This window comes from Dipodomys spectabilis, unplaced genomic scaffold (assembly GCF_019054845.1).
Source record: "Dipodomys spectabilis isolate Male_0828 unplaced genomic scaffold, ASM1905484v1 ptg000050l, whole genome shotgun sequence".
Lineage (NCBI taxonomy): Eukaryota > Metazoa > Chordata > Mammalia > Rodentia > Heteromyidae > Dipodomys > Dipodomys spectabilis.
Window position 1 is genome coordinate 944,766 of NW_024870727.1, and position 18,024 is coordinate 962,789.

Genomic DNA, 18,024 nt, shown 5'->3' on the forward strand with positions numbered 1-18,024 from the left:
CATGTCAGTGATAAAGTTCAGTGTAGTTAGCCTTTTTGTAATAGGCCAAACAGCATCCTTCAGAAGAAGCAGGTGCTAGTGTTAACTGTTACTACCCACAGGAAGTTGCTGTTAATAAGCTTCTTGGGATCCCTGTTGGCCTGTTTGGTCTCCTGGAGGCACTTTTCCATCAACTTTTCTTTAGATTATAGACCTGAATATAGACCTTTGTGGTATTAATGCTGTTCATCACATGGTTTGTGTGATAATTGTCTATTATCTACTGTATCTTTTCCCTACAATAGAAAAATTCTGTTATTTCATTATCATATCTCTAACCTTTGACACAGAGGATATATCTAGGAAACTCTTCAATGTCTGTTTGATCAATGAAGAATAAATGAATAGCACTCTAAGCATGATAGGCTTGTTTTGTTTATTATTTTAGCAGTAAAATATGACTACTCTGGGAAAATTGAAGAGAACCTATCAGGATAAGTGGGTAGCCAAAGATCTTCTGGGATCATTGATTTCTGAATGCAATTTGGTCTTGAAGTGATCACACCAAGAAGAGTGACATGACCAAAGTTGAATCAGAGGATCTAATGAAGGGTAAGCAAGACAGCAATTTTATTCCTTTTGACCTACCTACTACCTTAAAGTCACTTTTTTAAAAACTTATGAAAATAAAGCCATTTGACCTATACCTTTTATTTAAAGGAAATAATAAATCCATTTCTAAGCTTAGTGTGCTAATAGTAATAAAAGAGCAGCTCCAGAAACAATTTAAGTTAAATAGTATTTTAATTTCATTGCCTTTCAGAACCACTAAGCCTTTCTAATCAAACTTTTCTTTTGATCAATTGTCTTTTTCTAATAAACTTGAAGCATTTTTATGTATGTATTTGAACTTCAAGGGAGATTTTTTTTTCCTCAAAGAATTTGGGTGTCTACTTATTAAAGTCAGGTGAAACCAAAGTCATCTGCATTCTTTTCAGGTATGATCAATGTAATCAGAGGTATTTCAAATTAATTTTTGAAGACTTATGTCTAGAGAGTATTCAATGTTGTAACTTCACAGTAAAATATTTTTAAGTAAGTATCAGTGTCAAAACATGAACAGTTGTGCAGTGTTTATGGCAGTATACCATGAGGTACAAACTAATATTTTATTTGTGTCAATAGACAATACATAAGCAAATACATAAAATCATATTAGAAATACCAGACATGAGTTAATCAAAGATATCAATCCAAACCTGACAAAACACCCTCACCTGAATTGTATAAAAGGAGGGGGCTCCTAACACAGGGGCACATGTTGACTATCACCAGAACAAGGACCTACAAAGTATGAAGTCCTAACTTTGTCTTTGGGATTTCTTCTCATCTCAATCCCTTGGTTAAATTTCATCTAGATCCAGTAAGCCTGAGATAGAGCTTTATTCTGAACTCAACTCTGCCTAAAATCAGCTCTGTATCTTGACACTACTTTTGAACTTGGCATCAGTAACTTTGTGATTAGGCTTCTTATTAATATTTTAAGAGCAGTAACTTTTTATGGCATCTGTATGACTCCTTATTCCTGCTTTAGTGTGATTTGAATTCTGCAACTACTTCAGACCTTTCTAAGTTAGACCTTTAGATCTTTCTGCTATAGTCCTCTATATTATTGTAAATTGTGCTGTTTTTTTAATTTTTATTTTTTTTATTGTGAAAATACTGTACAGAGGAGTTACAATTACATGGGCAAGATAATGAGTACATTTCTTATCAAGCATTGTAGCCTCCTCCTTTGTTTCCCCTTCCCATCCCTTCCCATCTTCCCTCCCCCACCGCCCCACCCAATCCTCCCCGCCCCCACCCCCCAAAGTTGTAAAGTTTCTTTTTCGACATAAGGACTTGTACTTCTCATTGTTGCAATGGGTCTACCTGTATCCTTATTTATTTATTTATTTATTTTTTAAATTTTATTTTATTTTATTTGAGAACATACTGTACAGAGGGGTTACAATTACATGGGCAGGATAATGCATACATTTCTTACCAAGCATTGCAGCCTCCTCCTTTGTTTACCCTTCACCTCCCTTCCCAGCCTCCCCCCTCCCCCCCACCCAATCCTTCCCCCCTCCCCCCCACACACCGACATTGTAAAGCTCGTTTTTGACATGACATTTTGTACTTCTCATTGTTGCAACAGGTCCACCTGAATCCTTAAACGGCTTGTTTGTCCCCATCTCCTCCACAAGTTATACTGACATCAAATATAGTGAAAGCGGGGGTTATACTCTGGGGGAGGGACATACAAAGCAACAAAGAAATAATCTTATAAATGCGTTAGAAACACATGCATGAAAGAAAAAAAAACATTAAAATACATATTTAAGGGTTCGTTTTCCTAACATCACATTATCTAACCTTTTCCGCTTGACTCATACATATACTAGATATTGCAAATAAGGGAAACCATGGGACCTATGTTTCTTTGGGCCTGGCTTACTTCACTTAATATAAACAACTTGTTTTTCCCCTTCCCCTCCACAAATTATACCAACATCAAATACAATGAAAGCAGGGGTTATACTGTGGGAGAGGGGCATACAAAGCAACAAAAAATAATCTTATAAATGTGTTAGAAAGAATCACATAAATGTGTTAGAAGGCAAAAACATTTGTCTTAGGGTTCATTGTGCTTTGTGATCTGAGAGTTCATATTAGCAACTAAGATTGGAGAAAAAGCTTTGTATTGGCAATTGGCTATCATGTAGACTCAGTTGTATTGAAACAGTTAATGCCAAGTGAATTGTGGATTTGTTGTTATTCACTAAGTTCTGAGATTGTATAAAGACCCATCGATGTTTCTGACATGGTTTGCCTCAGTACAGATTAGTGTAGTCAGAATTGCATTCATTATAGAAGCAAATCAATGGAAAACAAAACAGACCATTGTCAAAAATTTGGAACTAGACTTTAAGAAAACATAAACCATTTGGTAATATAGGAAAAAAAATTTAGCAGCCTAACCAAAAATTCAGGAACCAGGGAAAAGCTTGCTTTATCAAAACCCAGCTCAGTGGTTCATGTAAGCTTATACTATTTCAGGATAATACCTACCTCAGTGCTAGATGGAAGGATGCCTTATTTTTACAAAGATTGTTTTGAGGTTTGGAGAACTGGGAAGGCATATATTTGACTTAACAGAAAGGAGAAAAGGAAATCTAAGATCACACATCTCTGATTACTCATCTGTAAGATGGACTATTGAATTACATTATACTGAGAAATTATTCAGGTGAGCAAGAAAACTAGCTAACTTGGTTCTTAAATACTTACGTCTGGGAAGAAAGATGAGACAGATGAGGGAGCCATATGTGGCCTAAAATGGGGCTCACTTCAGGGGATACATGATACCCCACAGAGAAAATTAGAAAAAAAGATCAGAGAAATAGTCCCAGAAGATTATGTTTAACAGATCCTAATAATGTAAGTGAAGTAGTACATAAAGCACCAAAAAATAGATTTCTAAGATATTGTTTAAAAGCTTGTCTAAATTGAGGACAGAAGAATGGGCAAATTTATAAAGTACTGTGAAGGCATAGTGCTGTAAATTAATATAAAAATAGGCAATATAAACAGAATTCTGAATGATTTGCTTGAAATTTGGGACCTCTGAAACCTTGGATCTCAAGATCCTTGTGGGCAGATGTACACAACATGTATAATTATACCTAGAAAAAGACAATCGATTTCCAAGGAAAATCCTCAAGGAATGGCCAAGAAAAGCCCCAATATTAATGTTATTATATAATTATATTATAATATTAATATTAAATTCTGATATTAATAAAATTTCTTCTTAAGAGAAAAATGTAAATATAAACCATGGACTACTGAGGATCTCAACTAACCACCCACTGCATTTTCATGATTGTGGGAATACATGGCAGTTAGATGGGAAATAAAACACCCTTGGCTCTGACAACCAAAAATTTAGAGATACCTTAAAATGATCATGTAATTAGGAACCCAAAGAAATTAGCCATACATATCACAGTGATATATGATCAGACAAATGCATATGTAACCATACTTGAAGACATTAAAAACTTTACTAATAAGTACACCAGAAATCTCAGTCATTAATGTACACCAGAAGTCTGTCATTATTAGCTGCTTGCTATATGATGCATGATACATCACAGACCTTTAAATAGGTATTGCAACTATTTGGACAGCACAACATAACATTCTGGACAAAGTTAATTCCATTGCAGAGCCCCACACTCTTCATAGTTACCTCTTCAACTCAACAGAGAAAACACATTAGGCACAAACTAAAACCTAGGTAAATTAAACCTATAAATACCTAGACATGAAGTTGATTGCAGGAAAATAGAGATAATTTTGAAAGAAATTATCCTTAGGGTAACCAACATACAAACATTTAACATGACAGAAACAGGAACAATTACTTTTTCCAATCCTGGGTGTGGCTCAGCACTTTTGTTCCCTATGAGAAATCTATAAATCCTCCTGCTTATAGTGTCAGCAGAAATAACAGAACAAGGTGATGATTTTCTACCAGTTTAACAGTGAATAATATGATGCTTTATTTCTTCTGCTTTCTCTTCCTTTTTATCCTTCTGCACACCCTTCACACCCTTTCTGTCAAACTCGTCCTTCTTCACTTTCTCTTGGGCTACTGAGGATCAAACTCAGGACCTCTCACTTGTGCTAGGCAAATGTTCTACTGTGTCACAGACCTTCTTCTGAAATCATGCATTTGACTTTTTCTTATAACTGCTGATAACAAGTAATCAACTCTAGAAGAAAGACAGTAAACTTCAAATCTCATCGTGAAGTAGCCAGTTGAAGAAATCAGCATTTAAAGGAAAGCTTTACTTTTCAGGTAAATATTCTATTTGCATAAGAACATAAGTTCTTTTAAGAGTCAGCCTTCTTTTGATGATCATCAAAATTAGAGATGTAGGAAAAACGTTGCTAAAACTTACTATTAATAAGTTTTTATTATTGTGAAAATACCTTACAATTACATGAGAAAGGTAATGAGCACATTTCTTATTAAGCACCTCCTTACCGTCCCTGCCTTCCCATCCCACGCCTCCCACCCTCGCCAAAGTTGTAAAATTCATTTTTCGACATAATGTCTTGTACATCTCATTGTAAGAAATTCTAAATACATAACCACCTTAATCTTTTCCCCCAAACAGAGTCAAATGTTATTGGCTCTACCAGGTAATTATTTAACTGTATTTTCCTATAATGTATATGTTACAAATGAAAAAAATATGTGCTACTTTCCTATTTTTTTGATATTGTATCAATTTACTTCTTTTTTTTAATTTAATTTTATTTTATTTGAGAACATACTGTACAGAGGGGTTACAATTACATGGGCAGGATTATGCATACATTTCCTACCAAGCATTGCAGCCTCCTCCTTTGTTTACCCTTCACCTCCCTTCCCAGCCCCCCCCCTCCCCCCACCCAATCATACCCCCATTCCCCCCCCCCCCAACACCGACATTGTAAAGCTGGTTTTGACATGACATTTTGTACTTCTCATTGTTGCAACAGGTCCACCTGAATCCTTAAATGACTTGTTTGTCCCCATCTCCTCCACATGTTATACTGACATCAAATATAGTGAAAGCAGGGGTTACACTGTGGGGGAGGGACATACAAAGCAACAAAGAAATAATCTTATAAATGCGTTAGAAACACATGCATGAAAGAAACAAAAACATTAAAATACATATTTGAGGGTTCGTTTTCCTAACATCACATTCTCTGACTTTTTCCGCTTGACTCATACCTATACTAGATATTGCAAATAAGGGAAACCATGGGACCTATGTTTCTTTGGGCCTGGCTTACTTCACTAAATATAATTTTTTCCAAGCCTTTCCATTTCCTAACAAATGGGGCAATGTCATTCTTTCTGATGGAGGCATAGAATTCCATTTTTACCACATTTTACCACATTTATACCACATTTTCTTGATCCATTCATCTACTGAGGGGCATCTGGGTTGGTTCCATATCTTAGCTATGGTAAATAATGCTGCAATAAATATAGTTGTGCTGGTAGCTTTAGTGTGGTCTTGTTTGTAAACATTAGGGTAAATGCCCAAAAGTGGGATTGCTGGGTCATAGGGGAGTTCTATGTGAAGTCTTTTGAGGAACCTCCATACTGCTTTCCAAAGTGGTTGAACAAGTTTACATTCCCACCAACAATGAAGTAAGGTTCCTTTCTGTCCACATCCCCTCCAGCATCTGTTGTTGTTAGAGTTCTTGATTTTTGCTGTTCTAACTGGAGTGAGGTGATATCTCAATGTTGTTTTGATTTGCATTTCTTTTATGGCTAGGGATGTTGAACATTTCTTCATGTGTCTATTGGCCATCCTTCTTTCTTCTTCAGAGAAGCTTCTCCTTAAGTCTTTCGCCCACTTACTTATTGGGCAGTTGTTTCTTTGAGGATTTGTTGTTGGGTGGTTTAATTTTTTGAGTTCCAAGTATATTTTAGATATGAGACCCTTGTCTGTTGTATGGCTAGTAAAGATCTTCTCCCAATCCATGGGCTTTCTATTGATCTTGCTAGCTATGTCATTTGCCCTGCAGAAGCTCTGCAACTTTATGCAATCCCATTTGTCCAACCTTTCTTTGATTTGTTGTGTTTCCGGGTCTCTATTCAAAAAATTTCGGCCTGAGCCAAGGAGACCCAGGGTTTCTCCTATTCCATCCTGTAATGTTTTCAGAGTGTCTGCTTTGAGTTCAAGGTCTTTGATCCATTTGGAGTTGATTCTGGTGCAGGGTGATATATAAGGATCTAGCTTTAGTTTTCTACATGTAGTGAACCAGTTTTGCCAGCACCATTTACTGAAGAGGCTGTCTGTCTTCCATTCTATTGTTTTAGCTCCCTTATCGAAGATTAGATGGCTATAGGTCTGTAGGTTCATTTCTGGGTTTTCAATTCTATTCCATTGGTCCTGAGGTCTGTTCTTATGCCAATACCAAGCTGTTTTGATTACGATGGCTTTATAGTAGAGTTTGAAATTTGGTATTGATATTCCTCCAGCAGTGTTCTTTCCGTTGAGGAGCGTTTTTGCTATTCGGGGTCTTTTATTGTTCCAAATGAATTTTTGGATTGCCTCTTCTATTTCCTTGAAGAATGAGCGTGGAATTTTGATAGGTATTGCGTTGAATTTGTAGATAGCCTTGGGAAGTATCAATTTACTTCTTAATTCTAAACATTGTAGATCTGAGCCTTCAGAGACTGAGTAGCCATTATAACTAGCATAGAATTAAATCTAGAAGGGTTGACCAAGTCAATAGGATACTGTGATGTATTTCAGTTGGCTTCAAATTTTTAATGTGTTGATTCTTTTACTTATAATCTTTTATTAGCTCTTCCTTTATTCTTTCTTGTTTTCTTCCTTTGTTTCTTGTTCCCCCTTTAACTCTGTCCAGTTATACTGCTCCATTTTTGATTCTTGATTCCAAAGATCTGGTTTTACTTCATGCCTCAAAATTTTAAGTTGTACAGAATCAATTGTGCAATATTTACTAAAAATCTGTTCCATGTATTAGAAGACAGTGGCTGAAAAACACAATTCTCTCCTAATGAAAACAATTTTCTTGTTACAGTCTTTAGACCAATGAGGCTTCTCTTGTATTTCTGAAGATTTGCAGTAAAATACAAGGGAGACTTCAATTTCACTGGTTTTCAGAGCCCTTGCCATGCTATTTTCATGCACTGAATAATTGCAGAGAACTCATGTCTAGAATTCCTTCTCAGCCAAGTCTTGGAACCTTTCACCTTAAAACCAGTGTTCTGATGCCTCAAATATCTAGCTTTAAATCCCCCTTTTCAAAGGAAAGTCAATTGGAAGTTGATATATTTTAATCATTTAAAATATTTTTTCTCTTCTCTTTTTTTTTCTGGAAGTACTAGGATTTGAACTCAAGTCTTAGACTTGGTAGTCAATTACTCTCTCATGAGCACAGAAGTGCTTGTGAGTTTTGAGATAAAAAAATCTCTTTTGGTAGGAGCCAGCATAGACTGTAGTCCTCCTGTTCTTTGTGTGTGTGTGTGTGTGTGTGTGTGTGTGTGTGTGTTTGTGTGTGTGTCTGTGTGCCCTAGCTGAGATGATAGGTGTGCACCTCTACATTCTTCTTGGTTGAGAATAGGGTCTTGTAAAGTTCTGTCTCACATTGACCTTGAATGATGATCTTCCTCAGTCTAATGAGTAGCTGGGATTGCAGATGTGAATCACCATGCCTACCTTTTCTTTTCTTTTTAAAAATGCCTTGATGGATAGTACTGTTTTATTATTCCCATTGGAAACATTATGTGACAAATTCTATTCAGTTACTGATTCATCTTACCCATTTAGGTTTTGAAATTTCCATCTCATTTCCTCGAACAATAGATGGCAACATTTTACATTAAGATTATAGACATTCTGGTTTTTTTTCTTGTGTTTTGCAGCATGAACTGCCCTTCCTCAACCCATATGCTAACAAATTAGGCAGCGGAACTCAAAATGCAAACAAGCCAAAGAATACTGTTAGTGAAATCCACTGTGAGTGAAATGCATCAATGTAGAGTTTATGAATGAGAAAATGGCAAGTAAGTTTAAATCAACTCATTTGTAGAGATTACCTTTGTCTCACTGTATTTGCATTCTTTTCATATTGTCATTGTGCAACATAGTTTGAGGAACTGTAACAGTTTAGAAAATGAATCAAGTTAGATTAAAAATGCACTAAATGATACCAGGAGGAAATCAACTGTTGTGTTGGGAACGTTATATCTTGCTATTCTCTTTCCCTAAGAAAGGAACACAAATTATCCTTTCATGAGACAAACTTCAAATCTATCATTGGATTCTTTCCAGACTATAACCATAACTTTTGCTTGTATACCTTGAGAATTGTATTCTTGGAAGATGTATGGTGAATCTGAATTTGACAGACACCTTCTCAAGATATAAGCTTCAGAATAGTAGTACTTGTTTATTGTTTATGTCTGGGTTAATCAAAGCCTTTTTTCTCTATCTTACCTCTCTTATTTCCAAATATCTATTGATACTTGATATATTTATATAGACATATAACATTGTTATCAAATATTTAAAAATGCATAAGACATTGTTGATGTGCTATTTTTGGGAATTTGAGCTAATATACATACTATTGTGATGATAATAATATATCAATAACCTATTGATACTTCTACTCCACTTCCCAATTTTCCCAAGCACTATTCATATTTATACATGAACATATTTCATGATCTTTGAGATCCAAACTCAGCATCATATTGTTCTGCTGTCATGCAGTAGGTACATAGAAAATGTTAATGGAATAAATTTATTTTGTACATGTTTTGTATAAGGCTCTGCTTTGAGAGCTGGAAGCTTTCTTTTGGAAATAAAGTGGGGCTGGGCACTGGTGGCTCATACCTGTAATCCTAGTTACTCAGGAGGCTGAGATCTGAGGATCACAGTTCAAAGCCAACCCAGGCAGGAAAAGCCATGAGACTCTTTATCTCCAATAAACCACTCAGAAAACTGGAAGTGGCACTGTGGCTCAAGTGGTAGAGTGCTAACCTTGAGCTGAAGAGCTGAGGGACAGCACCTAGGCCCAGAGTTCAGGCCCCACGACCGGACCCCAAAAAAAAAAAAAAAAAAAAGTAAAAGACAGGGGCTGGGAAGGTGGCTCAGTGGTAGAGTGCTAACCTTGAGCTGAAGAGCTGAGGGACAGCATTCAGGCCCAGAGTTCGAGTCCCACAACCAACAACAAAAAGAATGGAAATAAAGTAAGACTAAGAAGGTGATTGGGTCCTGGCTTCAGTGAGAATATTTAAAAAGATGATGAGTATTTAGACTTTTAGTTGTCATGAGACAGAGACAGACAGAGAGAGGGGGGGAAGGGAGTGAGCAAGGGAGGGAGGAGAGAGAAGGGTAAGAATTCTAGACTTAAATTTAAAAAAGAGATACGAATTTAAAAAGCAGAGGGCTTGACTGTGTGGTGAAAGATGGAGTGAGCTGTTTAAGGAGGTTTTGCTCAGTTCCTGTAAAAGTAAAATGCTAGTTATGGACATTTATTTTCTTTTTATGTTGCAGCAGGAGACAAGAACTTAGAATAGGAAACATAAATGCTTGTGGAGGCTTTTAATATTGAATAATTAGCAGCAAATATATTTCTACTTATATATCTACCTATCTAGCTATTTATCATCTATCTACATAAAATATATATGCAGACTATCATTGTGATGTCTGAATGTCATGATAAAAAGTATTGTATTATTCAATCACCTGCTAGCTAGTTTATATGTTTCTTCACTTTTAAAGTTACGAATTAGCATGATAAACATCATCTTAGCTTATCAAGTAGCCTCTCTTTTATTGTTTTGTTACAGCCAGTGGGTTAAAGGGTACTTGTACTTTAGTGCTTTTTGTATATATTTTCAAAAGGTCTTTTTGACAACTTATATTACTCTCAGTATAATATATGATGTTATTTGACTGAAACAAGTTCTGTTTTGACTTTTGTGCCTGTATTGTGTATTGCCACAGCTCCTCTTCTGGCTTTTTATTATTTATTTACATAGGAGGCTCAAGGATCTTCTTGCTTGGATTGTCTTTGAACCAAGTGCCTCAGATATCAAGCTGAGTAGCTCGGATTAAGGTGAGAGCCACTACTACCAGCTTAGGAAGATTTCTTTTTAGTGAGTTTTGAATGACATTTGTCTGTGTGTGTGTGTGTGTGTGTGTGTGTGTGTGTGTGTGTGTGTGTGTGTGTTGGTTCCAGAGCTTGAACTAAGGGGTCTGGGCAATATTCTTGAGCTCTTTTTGCTTGGGGCTAGTGCTCTACCACTTGAGCCAGAACTCTTATTTCTGACATTTTGGTGATTAACTAGAGATGAAAATCTCATGGACTGTCCTGCCGAGGCTGGCTTCAATACTCAAATCCTCCCAAGTAGCTAGGATTACAGTTGTAGCCATTGGCACCCAGCTAAAATTTTTTTATTATATTTTTATTATCTTCAAGTAGTTGTACAAAGGGTTTATCTTTCAGTGTACCAGTTTGTAAGTACAAGGTATCTTGCTCAATATCAGTCCTAACATCATTCTACCACATCCCTCCCACCAACCCAAGACATTTCTTCAACTTCCCTCATTTCATAGGATATGCATTGAATATTATAACTGCATACTGCCATTACCATCCACTCTTCATTCATTTACACTCCTCTCCTTTACTTTCCCCTCGTATATTTCAATTGCCAGCTTCCTCATATTCATTTTGTTGGGCTACAACTCTGCATCTGTAAGCTTAATATTTTTACAACTTATATTACCTATCAAATGTGTTGCAAATTATTTTTTTATCAATATGTTACTCTATTTTTTGTTAGTGATATATCCCAACATACTATTTTATGCCAAAATTAGTCCATCTTTTTTTTCTTGTTTCTGATATTTACATTTTGCTTTAAAGTTCCTCCATGACTCCACAATTAGAAAACATAATCTTTTTCCTCCATATACATTCATAATTTCATTTAAATAACATATCAATTTATTTATATTTAAGCTCTGAAATACTGATGTAATGGCACTACCTTTCCTATTATTTTCATCGAGATAATGATTGTTTTATTTTTTGTTTTGTGCTAGTACTGGGGTTTGAACTCAGGACCTTGCTTTTCTTACTTGGCTTTTTGTTAAAGGCTTGAGATCTACCTCTTGTATCACACCTTCACTTGTGGCTATTTTCTGCCTAATTGGTGGTGAGGTTTTCATGAACTTTTCTGCCATGAGATCCTCTTTTCTTTTCTGAGATCCTCTGACCACAGCTTCCTGAGTAATTGGGACTAAAGTTGGGAGACACCAGTTTCTTCCTAGCAGCTACATATTATAAACATTATTTTCCCTTTACTTGAAAATCCCATGTTTGTCAAACAGTAGATGTTTTTCTGGGTTTTGTACTATTTCATTTGTTTTCTCTGATTTTGGCACTGGTACTAAGTTGACTAATTTCTGAGCCCTTGCGTTGTAGGGCAGTTTTTTTTTTAAATCTTCAATTCAAAACTCTCTCAGATAAATTTACTATCTCAGTAAAGGTTGAAAACTTTTGTCAGTTTTCTTCAACTTTTAAAAGCTTGATAGAAATTTCATTATACAGAAAAAATTACTTTCACATCTTTTCATTAGGAATGTGGTCTTCTAGTTAGTAAAATATTTTATAGCATTTGGGTATGTTTTATAGCTTTGTTCCTAAAGTTTATATATATATATATATATATATATATTATATATATATATATATATATTATATATATATATATATATATGTTTTTCATTTTGCTATATAGAAAGATAATTTTACCTTATTTTATAGCTACCTACATACTCGAAATATAAATAAAAGCAATAGCTTTTTAACATTTACTTTGCTTTTTAAACATTTACTAAGTATTACTCATTTTCTCAACTTGCTTGTTAATGTTTTTTATAATTGGAAGGATCATCGTTTATATTTGAAAGTATAAAGCACATGCCATGGGAACTAGATGGGGGACAGTGGAGAGAATAAGTGGCTTCACAGTGAAGCTTGACTCTTTAAACTTCAGAATATTTTTATGATTATAAAGTTGATGTACAGAAAATGGTTACAGTTTCATAAGTCAATTAATGAGTACATTTATTTTGGACAGTGTTACCCCTTCCTTTGCTCTCTCCCAATTTTCCCAAGCCACTTTTAAAAACTATATGTGCCAATTCATAGGACATCATTTATTGTAAAATTATTTACGGTGTCAACATCATCTGACTGAATTTACTGTGTCAAAATCACCTGAAAAAAAATTGGGTCTAGAACTTTTTAGGACTTAAAAACTTTTTAAAAAATTAATTATATATTGAGGATTTTTATACATACAAATGTTTCTTGAAACAAGATTTTGCAGATGTGATGTTTCATTTGTAGTTTTCCCCTCTGCCAGATTCTATTGTGCACCATTTTAGTTGGTTTCTTTCTTGGTTTGTATTTATATAGTCTATTTCTTTCAGTAATTATCACTGTAAATTAATTATACAAAGACTAGGTCTAGGTCTTGTTGTTGTTATTTTGTTTTGTTTTGTGTTAAAGATCTAACCTAGAACCTTGCATGGTCTGTCAAGACCTATAACATCTATGCCTTTTTTTTTTTTTTGAGACAAAAATTTTACTGTAGAGATGGCTTTGAACTTGCAGTCCCTTGCTTCTGCCTCCACAGTGCTGAGTATTACCACTCCCCATTATACATAGCTCTAAAAAAATTACTTTATTGATGTTTTAGAGGTAATATACAGTGAGGTTACATTTACATATGTCAGGTGATAAGTACATTTCTTTCCTTTTCCTTAGTATTATCTGTTCCCTCATTCTCTCTCATTCCTTTCTTTCCATCTCCTCCACGAGATGCTGGTTCACTTACATCAATGTCCAGTGCAGTTGATGGGCCCCACTGCTGTACATTTTTACTTGTTTTACACTGATTCTGTGCCCTCTCCCCACCTTCTTTCACATATGCATGTGAATACACCGTATATGAGGTAAAGAATAGACTCATCTAAAAATGATAAGACAAATTAAGAAAAGGTCCTTTGTTTCCTTATCTTTGGAGTTCTTTTCAATATGTGCATGATTTTATATATGTGTGTATGATTATATATATATATATATATATATATATATATATATATATATATATGAAGAGGTGTTGGGTATTACATTTTGGTGCTTTTATGGGTGTCTAGAATCCTGTATACTTAATCCTATCTTGTTGTGCTTTAAATCTAACATCTGCATATCAGGGAGAACATGCACCTTTTGTCTCTCTAATCTTGGCTTACCTTGCTCAACATGATTTGTTCTAGTTCCATCCATTCCCCTACAAATGACATTATTTTATCCTTTGTAATGGCTGTGTAAAATTCCATTGGCTATAGGTACCACATTTTTTGGATCCATTCATCTGTTGTGGGACATCTGAGTGCTTCTTGTTGGTGTTGTGAATATTGCAGCAATGAACATGGATGTGCAGGTATCCTGTTCATATCCTGGTTCATGATGCTCAGGGTAGATGCCTAGGTATAGCTGAATTGTAGGGAAGGTCTATGTTTAGTTTTCTGAGGAACCTCCAAACTGCTTTCCAGAGTGGTTGTATTAGTTTACACCCTCCAGTAGTGCAGTAGGTTCTTTTTTCTCCACATCCCCGCCAGCATTTATTGTTATCTGAATTCAGAATATTGGCCAGTCTAACTGGGGTGAGATGGTATCTCAGGATTGTTTTGATTTAAAATTCCTTTATGACCAGGAATGATAGTTTCTTTGTCATTTTTACCTTGTCTTCTGAGAAATCTCTTTTTAGGTCCATTGTCCATTTAGTGATTGGTTTATGAGACTTGGGAGGGGCTTAGTTTCTTGAGCTCCCTGTATATATGGAATATTAGGCCATGTCTGATGTATTGCTGGTAGTGATTTTTCCCACTTGATTGGCTGTCTTCCTTGTTTAGTACCTATGTCTTTTCATTTGTTGAGTCTTTCTCCAATCTGTAGTTCCCCTGGGATTCGATTTAGGAAGTTCCTGCCTGAGCCTATAAGTTCTAATGTCTTTCCTATACTGTCTCACAGTAGTTTCAGAGTTTCGAGTCTGAGGTTGAGGTCTTTAATCCATTTTCAATTGATGTTGACAAGCATGCGTGTGGCTGCCTGGTTTTCCCAGCACCAATAGTTGAAGAGGCTATGTTTTTTTTTCTACTGCATGTATTTGGCTCCATTGTTGAATATCAGATGACTGAAAGTATCTGGTTTTATTTCTAGGTCTTCTAATCTGTTTCATTGGTCTTTTGGTCTATTTTGGTGCCAATACCAAGCTGTTTTTATTATTATGGCTCTATTGTAGAACTTGAAATCTGATATTGTGATATCACCTGCATTGCTTCTTTTGCTTAGAATTGCTTTGCCTATTTTAGGTCTTTTGTTGTTCCACATGATTTTTTTATTTGTTTTCTGAATTTCAGTAAAGAACATAATTGGGATTTTGATGGGGATTTCATTGAATTTTTATATTTTGGGGCCATTTTGTTTTCTTTTTTTTTTTTTTTTTGGTCGGTCATGGGGCTTGAACCCTGGGCCTGGGTGCTGCCTGGGCTGGCTTTGAACTGTGATCCTCAGACCTCAGCCTCCTAAGTAGCTAGGATTACAAGTGTGAGCTACTGGTGCCTGGCTGTATAGCCTTTTTCACAATATTGATTCTACCTCTCTGAGAACATGAAAGGTCTTTCACTTTCCTAGTGTCTGATTTTTTTCTTTAGATTTTTTATAGTTTTCACTAAATAGATCCTTTACATCTTTGGTTAGGTTAATTCCTATATATATATATATATATATATATATATATATATATATATATATATATATATATATATATTTGAGGCTATTGCAAATTGTGTTTTCATGATTTCCCTTTCTGCTTGAACATTGTTGGCATACACAAAGGTTGCTGATTTTTGTGAATTAATTTTGTTTCCTGCTACTTTGCTGAAGTGGTCTATTATGAGTTTAGGAGTGGAGTGTTTGGGGTCCTTCAGGTATAACATCATGTCATCTACAAATAGGGATAGTTCAGTTTCTTCTTTCCTTATGTGATCCCTTTAATGTCCTTTTCTTGCCTTACTGCTCTGGCTAAGGATCCTGTAACCATATTGAAGCAGAGTGGAGAAAGGTGGGCATTTTTGCATTGTTTCTGATTTTAGGGAAAATGTTTTTAGTTTTTCCCCATGTAGTATGCTTTTGGCTGTTGGTTTATCATATATTACTTTTGTTGCTTTAAAGAATCTTCCTTATATTCTTAGTTTCTCCAGAACTTTGTATATGAGTGGATGGATTTTGTCAAAGGCTGTTTTTACATCTATTGAGATGATCATGTGGTTCTTGACCTTGGCTCTGTTGATGTACTGAATTACATTTATTGATTTGCATATGTGGGATGTATGTATATATGTATATATCTTGTTTATGTATCTTGCCATCTGTGGGATGAAGCCTATTTTGTAATTTTTCATGTGGCATCCCAGATCTTGTTGTTTTGTCTCCTCTATTCCTTCTCCTGTTCCTCCTGCTCCTCCTCCTTCTGCTGCTCCTCCTCCTCCTCTTCCTCTTCCTGTTCTTCCTCTTTTTCTTCTTCAGTAATCTCACAACTGGTTTGTCAATTTCATCACTTTTTAAAGAACAATCTTTTTGTTATATTAATTTTATGTATATTTAAAAAATTTCTATCTCGTTGATTTCTGCCATAACCTTTTTTTAATCTCTCTCCATGTAGCTTTAGATTTAATTTTTTTCTTCCTTTTCTAGCAATTTTAATTGTATCATGAGATTATTTACTTAAGCTGCTTCTGTTTTCTTTATTCTTAGGGCTTTCCCTTCAGCACTGTATCCCAGAGGTGCCATTGTGATGTGTTTTCATTTTCATTGAATTGTGTTATTCAGTAGTGTGCTGTTCAGCCTTTGTTGTTACAAACTAGTTTAATTCCATTATGGTCTGATAGGATGCAAGGGATTATTATGTCAATTCTCTTTATTTGTTTAGGTTCTTTATGTGAACTATGAAATTATCTATTTTGGAAAATGTTACATGAGCTACTGAGAAGAGGTTATGGTGTCATTTAGTTCAGAGGCTTCTTGGCTTATGTTTTGTTTGATTGACCTGTTCTTTGGTGAGAATGGGGTGTGAAAATCTCCCACTATTATTTTGTTTGGTTCTATCTTGTTCTGTAAGTCCAAGAGTTTTTGTTTAACACATTTAGATGCTCTATTGTTTGGTGCACAGATATTGACCACTATGATTTCCTCTTCATGGATCATTCCCTTTATTAATATGTAGGGGCCTTCATTGTCTTTTTGTACTGATTTTAATGAGAAATCTATTTTGATCAGATATCAATATGGTGACTACTGCCTTCTTACAGGGTACATTTGGGTGGAAGATCTTTTCCATAACTTGAGTTGGAGTTTGTTTTTTACTTTGGCTGTAAGATGGGTCTCTTGGAGACAATGAATTAATGGATCTTGTTTTCTTTTTTCTTTTTTTTACATTTTATTTTTATTTATTTATTTTATTTATATTGTGAAAATACTGTACAGAGGAGTTACAATTACATGGGCAAGGTAATGAGTACATTTCTTATCAAGCATTGTTGCCTCCTCCTTTGTTTCCCCTTCCCACCCTTTCCCATCCTCCCCCCCACCCAATCCTCCCCCCCCCCCCACCAAAGTTGTAAAGTTCGTTTTCGACATAACAACTTGTACATCTCATTGTTGCAGTGGGTCCACCTGTATCCCTATTTAAAGGATTGTCAGGGCTGTGGTCTAATCTTTGCCTGTGGGTGGCCCCAGCAGGATACTTACTGATCCTAGAACTGGTTTTGGCTGACTGCCAGTGCTGTGGCAGATTTCTGTACCTATTGTTGCAGGTTGCAGGTTGCTAGGCCACTATGTTCCTTCACATCAATTGTGGGCTGAGCAGTGGGGCAGTGGGAGCTCTCTCTGACTGGGTGTTGTTCTGCCTGGTCTCTGGTCTCTGTTTCTGCTCAGTCTGTGTCCAGTGCTATGGGAGTTTTCTGTGTTTGGGTTCTGAGATCTGCTGGTGTTCCTGAAATCGCAAGCATGGCCCCTTTCAACGCTTAGCAGTGCTGCCAGTGAGGGGTCAGGGAGGGGACTTCGAGATTTTTCCATCTTTGTGTGTGCAAATTCCTGTGATTCTCTATGTTTGTTTATTCGTTGTCTTATCTCTTGGGGAAACTGCATATGAGATCCTAAGTCTATATGGTTAGAGAGAACTAGGGCCATTTTCTGTTGCTTCAGCGCTATCTTTATACATTCAAAACTTAATTTCTGTAGTAAATACATGACTATCTAGGTTATTCTTTAAGTAATGTGAGTCTTTCAAAGGATTGTTTTAAT